Source organism: Cynocephalus volans, chromosome 15 (assembly GCF_027409185.1).
Source record: "Cynocephalus volans isolate mCynVol1 chromosome 15, mCynVol1.pri, whole genome shotgun sequence".
NCBI lineage: Eukaryota > Metazoa > Chordata > Mammalia > Dermoptera > Cynocephalidae > Cynocephalus > Cynocephalus volans.
The window spans coordinates 39,128,651-39,141,011 of NC_084474.1; positions in this window are offsets into that span (position 1 = coordinate 39,128,651).

Below are 12,361 nucleotides of genomic sequence, written 5' to 3' on the forward strand. Positions count from 1 at the left end.
TCAGAAATATCTTTAGAGTGATAGTTTTAAGAGTTTCTGGAATATTCTTCCTATTTTCCCCTTTGTCTAGGTTACTCCCAATGATCTTCCAACTCAAAGACTCTTTGCCTCTCAATACATGATTAGATATTTCTCCTTTGTGTTTCAGCAGTATCAAAGGAACACTGTATTTGTTTTTTTCTGTTTGTCTGACTATATCTTTTTGTAGAGGCTGTAATAAGGGTCACTTCTTACCAAGAGATGCCTGAAGGAATCTCCTGGGATGCCAGAAATAATTGTATTTCTGCCTATTCTTCTCTTTAAAATTCAATTTATATTTAATACACCTACTCAATTTGTATGCTATTAGTGTTGCACACATATAAGTGTCATAGGTATTATTAATATTTACCAATATCCACTTCCCCTTATTTTACATACTTATAAGAGTCTATTCCTTAGCTCTTCACAGTGGGGAAGAACTATGTGACTACTTCTGACAAATAATATGAGAGCAGAAGAAATGGATCACTTCTAGGGTCAAGTTTTGGAAAATCAATGTGCAATTGCCCAGTTTCTCTTTCTCTATTTCTTTGCTTCTTAAATCATGAAGAAACCTTGCACAGAAATAAAAGAACCAAAAGTTTGAGATGTTTATAGTGATGTCCACTTAATGGAGGACAGTTACCATGAGGGTTATCTGGAGTTTCAATATTCATTGATATACATATTTTTAAAAATGATAACCTAACCTATGAGTAATGCTAATGCTGGATAAATAACATATTGTAAATAATAACAGGAAGATTTTTTACTCATGAAGAAAGATGTTACAAATAAGAAAAGAAAAAGAAACAGAATAAAAGATGTTTTATTAATAAAATGATATTTTATAAATAAAAGATTATTGGATTGGAATCAGAAGTATCAGTATGAACTCATGGTTTTTAGAGATAGATTAGATAGATGATGATGATGGTAATGTAGACAGATAGATAGATGTGGTGTGTATATATATACACATGTTAGTCAATGGATATACACCCTAAACATATATTCGTATTTATTAGGTTCTAGGAGCAATGACACTCTAATAACAATGAGCATATCTACTGCTGCGATCTTGATTTCTAAATACCATTCTCCAGTAAAAGGAACCAGGGCTCCTTGGAAAAGTGGTAGATCACAGTACCACAGATGGGAAACACAAAATGAGCCCGGAGTACCTTGCAGTAGGGAGGGTTCAAAAAGTTTAGGAGCAAGTTGAAAGGAGACAGGAGCTAACCAGAAAAAGCTCCAATAGCCAAAGCTGGAACAATTTAGGGAGCAAAATAAATTATGACTGTATTACAATATAACCCAAATATAAAATAAACATAAATTAGTTCATATTGATATAATTAATGGGATAAATGTATAAATAGGAGAGTCACCACCTTAACAAAATGATAAAATTAATAACTGTAAGATGACTATTAATATCATATAATCGTTATCACATCACTTTTGTACTATTGTTGCCAAAAATAGAGGACCTCAATCAATTCATGAGAAACCAGAAGATAATCCTAATTGAGGGGCATTCTGGAAAATAACTGCTGGTATGCTTTTACAGTATTAAGGTCATGAAAGACAAAGAAAGACTGAAAATGTCACAGAAAGGATGCTAGGGAGACAGGAAACTAAATGAAATGTGGGATCTTGGAATGATCCTGGAATAGAAAAAAAGATTTTTATTGGAAAACAGGTAAAATCTAAATAAAGTCTGTCAATTAATAGTGTTGTACTGATGACAAGTTCTTGGTTTGATAATTATGCTATGGTTATGTAAGACTTTAACATTAGGGAACTCTGTGCTATTTTGGTAATTATTTCATAAGTTTAAAGTATGTCAAAGTAAGCATTTTAATTTAAAATTATTATTGAACTCTATAATAAATCATCTATGTGTTTTTCCAAACTAAAAAAGAAGTATTCCAAATTGTCTACCTTATCTGTGATGACAAATACTTGTCAATAGTATGTTACATAAAATGTCCAAAATTTATCCTTTCAAGCTAAGTGTAGTTTTGAAAATGAATGAAAATGTAATTGCTTTTGGGAAAAAAGATTAAAAAGAGAACATTTGGAAAAGAAAAAGATGTTTGTAAATGTTTTCATTATTATGTAATTTAGTTGCCAAAACGATACGAGAGTGTCATCTATAACAAACTACCACATTAGCACATTTAAAAAATAAACCAGACAACCGATCAAGATGGCAGAATAGATGGTCTCCAGCATCCCCTTCTCCCACAATCAACCAATTTACAACTATTAAAAACTACAAACTGCCAGGCTGGGGGCACTGGGGCTAAAAGGAAGAGGAACAGAGTTCATGAAGGCAAGAGAAGTCATGATGAGACAAAGAAAGGACTGCTTTGACCATGACTGTTTCAAGCCCCCGCCATTTCAAGGCTGGCCCTGGTGAGCGCGTGGAGCAAGAGCTGTCAAAAGCCACAGCTGTGCCTTTTGTATGAAGTTGCTTGGAGGCTTCAGGGGAGAAGAGGGCCTTGGTGGCCCCCAGGCCAGCAAGACCACTAACAGGGTTCCCATGGAATCTCATAGGAGTGAGGGGCCACAGACAACTGAAAACAAGGAGCCACTGAGAGGCTGGTAAATCACCTCAAGGGACTGGAACATGTCCCATCCCATGGGAAGTGTTTGGAGTGCAGGTGGTGGGGCAGATGGGCCCACTTTGGGAACACTGGGGCACAGCAAAGTCAGCTAATCTGCCCTCCAATCAGCACAGGCCCACTCAGTGTTGACTGGTCAGTAATACAGAACTGCAGAGGGTGCAGTTTACTGAAAAGTCTCAGGCCCGGACCAGAGTTTCTAAACAATCTTCTGTATCAGAACTCACAAGACCTGGAAGTGCTTACAAAGTCAACAATTAAAACCTAAGCTGTACAAAAAGACTTTCCCAGATATTCAGCAGCAAAGCACCAGTTTAGCTTAAGCACAGGGCTCAAATGCTGGCTCGCACAGGAAGTTCCCCCATTTTAAAAGTAACCAAAGGAAGCAAATTTGTTCTAGTGCAGAGTTTAAGTGGTGGGAATAGTAAATAATCCAACACAAAACTGAAAGAGAAAAACAAAAAAAAACACAGATCAGAGACAGAGTTCTGATATTATCCAGTAAAGGTCTAACCCCATCAAAGATCACCTATAAAACTTAGAAGGACTGGAAGTCCCTTGGGCTCCTGTATTAGTCCGTTTTGTGTTGCTATAACAGAATTACCTGGGACCAGGTAATTTATAAAGAAAAGAGGTTTATTTGGCTCACGATTCTGGGACAGCTGCATCTGGCATGGGACTCAGGCTGCTTCTACTGAGCAGAAAGTGGCAGGCAGCCGGTGGGTACAAGCAGATCACATGGCGAGAGGAAGCACACGAAGGAGGGAGGGAGGGAGAGAAAGAGAAGGTGCCAGGGTCTTTTTAAACAGCCAGTTCTGATGCAAACTTACAGAGCGAGAACTCACTCATTACTCCCTCTGCCCCAGGGAGAGCATTAATCCATTCATGAGGGATCCACCCCTGTGACTCAATCAGTTACCAACAGTGCCACATTGGGGATCAAATTTCCACACGAGTTTTGGAGGGGACAACACATCGAAACTCTATCAACTCCCAAGCCAGGGTTGGGGAAGAGCCGAGGGCCTCACCCATGTCCCCTGACATCCACATGCAGCCCAGCCACAACCAAGCTGCCACTAGAAGCGCCCTGGGCTCCTGTGTGGGGATTGCCCAGGGCCTCAGCCACAGCCCCCAGAGTCCACACCTAGCAAAGCCATGACTGATCCATGGCCGGAAGCCCTCTGGGCTCCCCTGCCTGAATGTGTGGGGTGCCATGGGCCTCAACCACACCCCACCTTTCTCTTTCTTCCACCTTATCTTCTTTCCTGTTCCTCTCTCCCCCTTCTCCAACTGCTCTGCAACATCTTAGAATGTATAATAATATTAATTAATTAATTAATAAAAAACAGCAAATGTAATTTATTGATCTTTTCAGAAAAATTGTTAAAAGAAATAATTCATTGGGTTTTATATCACATTATGAACATTTGCACATACAATATCCTCTTGATACGTTGACAGAAAACTAGTGGGTATGATCGGAGGTGGAAGTGTATTGCCTGACAATTATAATTTCTTTGGGATTGATGTGAGGAATTGATAAAAAAAAATTATATTTAGTAATTGAAATCAACCATACGCTCTTTTCATGAGGGTCTATTTATCTTTTTTAAATAAATTTTTCTGTTTTGAAGTCCATTAAAATTAAAAATTTAAGTAAATATCTTAGATTAAAACTAGATTATATCACAAAATTTAATTCCATGTTTTATAATATCATGAAACATCCAATCAAATATTTATATTTTAAAGTGTAATCAATAGTATTTGCAGAGCCAGAGCGGGGTCTGGAGCTCAACGATCCCTCGAGCTGGTTCATAAACCCTTCACACGCAGGTCTACGAGCTAGGTAACTGGCAAAAAGGTCCCTGGAGCCTTGGTTGAAGAAAGAATAGTCTTTATTCAGCACACACATATCTCGGAACTAGGCAGTACACAGAGAAATTCAAAAACTCAACTGCTACTGGGAAAGTCCAAAGTAAAACTGAAACTGAGCAGCTGCCAGCAGAGTAAACATGCTCTATTTTAGACACCAGCTCTCTTCACAAACTGCAGAACACACTATAGCTACAAAACTGAAAAGATATATTGGTACACATGTGCACTAACTCCACCCACACAACTTGTTTACAAGAAATGTGCTGCTGGACCCCCCAGCCAACCTGAGCCAGGGAGACTGACTAAATTATTCTATTTTCCCCACAGTATTATATAAACAATGAAAATATTTCATAACGTTGGTAAAAATGTTTAAAATATTATTCACTTAACATTTATTTTAACTCTTCAATGTATATTTTAATTGAAAGGTTAAATGATATTACTATTAATATAATATTGCTATTAGTAATATTAATATGACTACAGACCTATACATGAATGAATTGTAAATAAAATGAAATAAAATAAAATATTTCATTAACAATTAAAAAAAATTTAAGATCCACTGCCTTAATGGACTATAAACATCTTTAGGACAATGATCATGGCTTGTTCTCTGTTGACACCAACAAATACTAGCCCAGGCCAAGTAGCTCAGTTGGTTGGAGCAAAACTTTGTACCACCAAGGTCATGGGTTCGGATCCCCATTCCAGCCAGCAAAAAACAAACGAAAAAAAGACAAAGACTAGCCCAGTGTAGGCTTGAAGTAGATATTTATTACAGGGAAGAGCAACTGCCTTAATGTTGAATGAATCAACCTTATCACATTGCAGATGAGGAAAATAGCTGGTTGTTTTCTCAGAAAAGGACCAAAATCTAGGATTTCTAATTTCCTTACTGATAAATCTTCAAGAACTCACAGCTTCTCAATATTCTGAGTTCTTTTTTTCCCATTGATTTCAAAATAGTTTTAGAATTATGTTTGGGAATAGAAGGAAATGTTAGACAGTAACATAATTCAAACAAACAAAAAACAGGTATAGAGATTGATTTCTGTTCATTCTCAATACAGCAATTCTGTCAAAGACATGGTTAAGAATTTACAGATTTTAAAAAAAGGGGGTGCTTTTATACTTTGTCCTGGTGTATAATGGATGGACTATGAAGAACTTCACCTGGTTGAACACCAGAGGGCTGCTATGATGATAAAATATCCTAAAGCTGTCTTGACAGTAATAATAGTAATAATGTGCTATTATATGAGCTTTAGCACAAATTTGTGAACTATGTGAAGGGCTTCCTATCAAGGTGGAGATAAAGAACTTACATTTTATAGACATACATAAATCACAGTAAGAGGAGGTTATACATAAGTTCAATTTTGTTTTGTATGATGTTGTTTCAGAAGACTATTACATTCCTAATTAGTTTGTATACACCTTTTTTTTCATCATTAAAAGGTGATTTTAAAATTAATTCTCCAGTTTCTCTTAATCTGTACATTTAGGGAAAATGTGAGGCCTCTGAAGTCTTCCTTATGCTATTTTCATGGTCAAGAACATCAATCCTGTAACCTTGCAAAAATACACACATCTCCCCCCACCGCCCCCGCATTTGTGAGTGTTATGTCTCAAAGAAACATGCTGGAGAAAGAATGAGTATACTTTGCTGCAAAAAGTAAATATTCAGGAATGCCTCAAAACATTTCATTTAACTCACAGACTATTTCTTTTTTTTTTTTTTTTTTTTAAATCAATGCTTTTTTTTTTTTTTTGTCGTATTTTCGTGACCGGCACTCAGCCAGTGAGTGCACCGGTCAGTCCTATATAGGATCCGAACCCGCGGCGGGAGCGTCGCCACGCTCCCAGCGCAGCACTCTACCAAGTGCGCCACGGGCTCGGCCCTCACAGACTATTTCTAAGAGCAGCATACTCTAGGCTTGATGTAAAATTACCTGCTATTAAATATTGATTCTCCAATGCAGCTCATTTCTTTCTCTGTGAGTAAATTAATACCTATGTGGTAAAAGAATATTGCTCTTTCCCATTTCCAGCTCTTTAAAATTGACTGATAATATGCATGACATTAAGTAAATATAAACCTCTGGGTCATTTTATAAGAAAAAATAAAGAAAATACACTATAGACATACAAGTTTGTTTTGTTACATTAATCCTATGGAAAACAATTTGAGAACACAGAGTTCACTAGCACACAGGATTTTATTTTTCTTCAGGGGTTCCAGTCAATGCTTATGAAGAAGCAATTTACTGAGTTGTACCTTGGGGCATTGTAATTCACCACACGTGAGTGAACACTTTGCTTTGGGAAGGTAGTTACTCATGGCAAGATCAAATCTATCCAGTTCTGTTTTGCACTGTCAACAGGAACTTGTATAAGTATAACAGTTATAGTGTAGAGTCCACCTTTCTTTTGTAGCAATTCTTCAGTCCCTTAATTTTTTTTAGCACTTTCCTAATTGATTTTCTTTTTGTAGTAGTATAACATTAACAATGTGATATAAGATTTTTAAAAAAAAGTATCACTCAGGGATTCTGTGTATGGTTATGTGATTTTTACCTCTTCAATAAAGCTTTCTCTTAACTCCACGAGACTATACTTATCTCTCTTTTATACTGTGTTCCAAGGCACAAATAATGTTTATCATTCAAGGTACATTTAATTAATTACTAATTTATATTATTTTTGTTATTTGATCAGGGACCTTTGCATATCTATGCCATTTGATCTTCTCAAGAACATTAAAAAGTGGGTATCGGTCACTTTGTGACATCAAGAAATTAAAGTTAGTAAAGATTAGCATTTCCAAGATCATATTGTTAGTAAATGCAGATCTTAGGTTTAAAACTTTTCTGTCCAACTCAGATGTAAATTCTCATTTCCATTTTCATGATAATCAAAAGTGAACAAACCCTGATGCAATTGATTTGACCCAGAGAAGGCATTCAACAGAAAATTTAAAAATTAAGGGACATATGCTTCAATTTAGACTTAATTAAAACCACTCAAATACATTGTCAGAAAAGAGAAATGTCATTTTTATAACTGTTAGACTGACACAAATTCAAATAATTAGTTGGCAGGTATCCCTAATGTGCACCCCCAAATAATAGACCGTTTGCAGAGTTTCTGAGCCCATTGGTGATGAAGATCCACATGGTGATGTTTCAAAGCTCAAGGGCTTAGAAAGTAATATAAATTCCTGCCATGTAATCTAGTTACCTATAACTGAGGATTCTTGTTTGTGTGCTTCCTCCCACAGGACCATTGTGCATTTATGTTCTGATATTTCATTGTAACTAGGAATTATCAGATACCACTCTGCTCCTGATTGCATCATCGCTCTGAAGCCTCTCTGCTCTTATAGAAGTGTAAGTCAAGGCATGTTTAAGGCTAATAACCCTGCCTTCTCTTTTAAAAACTAATTATACAGAGAAGACAAGGGTGCATTTGTAGTCATTTCTTCCTACTCTTTCTTTTATTTCCTTTTTCCTTTTTTTTTTTTTTTTTGCCCCTGTTTTTAATTTCATATGATGAGTTGAGTTTTGTTTGATGAATGGCTCCCTGTTACCTTCAGAACCAAACCAAACCCCTCAGGTTGGCATACCAGACCCTTTATAAGCTGCCTCATGATCAGTTCTCCAGCCTCATAATTTGGCAGTTTCCCCTCACACCTGTGCTCCAGGCACACTGAACAACTCGCTGTACCTGGCAATGCTGTGTGTTGTCACGCCTCAGTCCCTTCACCAGTTCCATCCAATGAGTGCTTCTGCTCATTCCCCTGCTTAGCTAAATGCTACTCATCTCTCAAAACTCAGATCAAATACTGACTAGGAATATTCCCATTTGACCTTAGCCTAGATAAAATAAATACACAGAGATGCAGATATATATACGGATATGGATGTAGATACAGATTAGATTTGTACCACATGCATTTTCAAGTTTCCTCGAGACTTTTGAACCTACATTAAAAGGCTCGCTAACTTCTGTTATTCATATAAAAACAACATTTAGTTATATTAAGTTTAATAAGATTTAATATTAAAACTGAATGTTATAAGTCCTGAAGGCTAGCAAGGAACTTAGAATCTCCCACCATTTTCTACTTATCTCTGAGAGTTCCATAGCTGGCTTTCAGTGAAAATGGATTGGATAAGTAGAATCAGCTATGAGACATTCCTCTGCTTTCTTCCTTTGTTTCATTGCAAAGGGTTCACATATTTATTCATTCATTAGTGTTTACACAAAACCATGTGTAAAGTATTTTCTGAATGATTTAAGGGATTTTCAATGGTGATTTTGACATTCTGCTATATTAAAACGCATGCACTCATTACTTAAAAAATGTAATTCAATTATTTTACATATCTACGTATGCCCTTAGCATCCTGTGAATTTTTAAATTTGTTGGAACATTTACCATATTAAGTTAAGTACTATATATATTTCTTCTTAGTCAAGATCTTTAGTAAAATCTTTAAAGTCAGGAGCTATATATTTTTTATTTTGCATAGTAATAGCTCCATTTTGGTGGCTCAATAGCTTGAATAATTGAATGAGTAAAATAACATATACATATGTGAAGAAATATATTTTCTCAGCTCACAAGCAAACTTTATCATTTTTTTTTTTTACTGAAAAACAGAACAGTTTCTTATACTGCATGATACCTTCATTGTTTCTGTTACTATCCTGTCTCCTTTGATGAAGTTAAGGCAATGTTTAATAAGAACTATAGGAACAAAAAGTCTTTAACATTTGAACGAAAGTATTCACATAATCTTACCAAAGATATAATTTGCTGTGGATTAAAATATGTTAATCAGCATAAAAAGTGGTAATTAATAATAATTATTGATTTAATATAGTGCTTTGGAAAATGTAGTTGGTTCAAATAAGGATTTAATATCCCAATGTTGGGAACCATGTGTGTGCAACTCCTTGTTCTGACACCATTGTTGAATACTGTCAAGTAGCAAAAAATGCCTGGAAATTTAAATAATTATCAATTTTGACATAAGACACTGTCCATTACCTTGAATCAAACATGGATATGTAAGATATGACTTCAATTTATCTTTTCACTGGTGGGGAAAGATGCTATTTGACTTTATCAACCTGATTACTTCTAGTACAGCCACCAGAGACCAGCCAGTTTGATATGAATTATTTTGAAGATACAAGCACCTGGAAGAGTTTGAGATCCTTCTATTTTTTCAAATGACATTGGAACAGATTTTACTTTGCTAATTAGAAAGGCATATTATGCCATTGAACCTATTAAATTATATTATTTATAATTTCTATAATCATGGAATCAGTGTTAGTTCTGCAATTTACATAGGCCTGCTTTAATAGAAAGAACTTGTACAATAACACTGTTTTGCCCTTGATGGAGTTTGGATGTATTGTCCCCTCCAAAACTCATGGGGGCAGATCCCTCATGAATGGATTAATGCTCTCCCTGGGGGAATGGGGATCAATAAGTGAGTTCTTGCTGTGTTAGTTCCCGCGAGAGCGTGTTGCTTAAAAAGACCCCGGCACCTTCTTCCTCTCTCTTGCTTCCTCTCTTGCTTCTCAGAGAGAGAGGCATGTGATCTGTTTGTACCCACCAGCTGCTTGCCACTGTCCACCATGAGTAGAAGCAGCCTGAGGCCCATGCCAGATGCAACTGTCCCAGAATCGTAAGCCAAATAAACCTCTCTTCTTTATAAATTACCCAGTCCCAGGTAACTCTGTTATAGCAACACAAAATGGACTAAAACATCACTATCAGGAACAAGAGGCTTTTCAAGATGACAAGAAATTTTTCAAAGTGGTAAGAAGATTGACATATGATATGCAGAACATCATGGCAATTCTGTATCATTTTATTGTTCAAGAAGAGTTCAATTTAACACAATAGTTTATGAATTTTCCCAGATAATCTAAATATCAAAATAAGTTTTAAGATTAAATTCAATCTTTCCTGCTGATTTTCCTTTTCTTCCTTATTGACTTTCAACCACAGATTTATACTTTCACTTTTTGACTATTCCTTAAATATTGCTACTTAGGTTATCTATTACTTTGTGTAACAAATTAAAGGCTTAGTGGTTTATCAACAAATACATCATTATATCTTATGATTTTGGTTTTAGGAATTTGAGAAGTGCTCACCTTTGTGACTTTTCTGCTCCACATGGCCACTGACTAACATCATTTAGTGGTATTCAGCTGGCAGAAGTGCTGTTGTAGAAGTTCTAAGATCATTTCACTAATGTGCTTGCAATTTTAGCAGGATAGCTAGAAGGCTAATCTCAGAGGAAGCTGAGGAACAGAGCAGATGCATGGTGCCTCTCTAGTAGCAACCTCAGGGTGGTTACATGTCATCTGGTTTCTCCCTGGAATAAGTATTTTAGCTATAGGATATCATCATCTAGATTAAGTTCAGGTGTGATTGAGGAACCTATAGTGCGGGTCCCCTTTCAGTGTTCTTTTCAATATGAAGACATTGAAACCAAAGATTCAAGTCTTATGTTTCCCATAAACCCAGGATTCACTGGTGTTGCAGGGAAAGCACTGCAATAAACTGCTCATTTCAAAAAGACAGTTTGTGTGCAAGTGGTCACTGGTCCTTAGCAGTTCTTAAATCCAGTCAGGCATATGTTACAAGTTCCTTGATTAGAGTTCATTTTTCCTTCATAGGAATGGACCCTGGCTCCACATTCTAGGATATTGATTCAGTCTGCTGAATCACTCTATATTTTTCATATGAAAGGCCTCATATTTATAGCTGAGCAGTTTTTTATCTTCTTTCCATACAAAATTCCATTGTCTTAAGCCTTTTTACATCTCATACTATTTCTTTAATCCAGTCTCACAGAACTTTTGCTGGTATGATCTGTAAAAACTCTGTGAGTGTGCTGTGAACCTGAGTGAGGTTTACTCCATTAGACAGAATCCAAATACGTAAATATTTTCTAGGTAAGTCCTCTCTCTCTCTACCTCCATGTGTATGAAGCTCCTATAAGAATCTTAAAGATTCTTAGAAACTGTATCCTTTAAGATTCTTAGAAGCTGTATTTTTAGTAAGATAAAACTACAAGCAATTCCCTCAATATCTTTATAATCCCTCTTATCTATCTGAGTGATTCCATGAGATGCTAACAAGATATTTCTAATGTTTTATAACAGGATTTACAATTTAACTTTGAGTTTGATCTTTATAATGAAACAAGTGTTTTACTTTATATTTCCTATGTATTTCTATTCAATTCTGCTAAAAAATAAACAGTTTCCTATTTAATGTCTTTTACAAGTCAGGTTTTATCATAGACAATCAGCAAAAGCCAGTTTGTACTTTATATATTCTGCCTGGAAATCTCCCCAACGGGTTCCAAAAGTTCATTAGGAATCCTTTGTATGTCCCAAATTACCTCCAGAAAAAGTATTGCCAAATGCCCCTTTTTTCTTCATTTTTAATAACATTTTCTCATTCTGCAAGCCCTCTCCAAGGGTTTCAAGGCCTTTCCATATTTCACTAACAGTCCAGGCACTTTTAGTTTTCATTCACCACCTTTTCCCAAAGCTAATGCCATATACTTTTGTTTTTATTACAGCAACACATCACCACTCTCAATTACCAAACTAGTTTTCAGTATCAATTGCTGCGTGACAAATTATGCAGCCTAAAACTTAGCATCTTAAAAAATCAACTATTTTATTATACTTTGAAATTGTGTGGGTAAGGAATTTGGAAAATTATTTTGCTCCACATGATGTAAATTGAATTGAATTGATGGTATTCCACAGGCAAATCA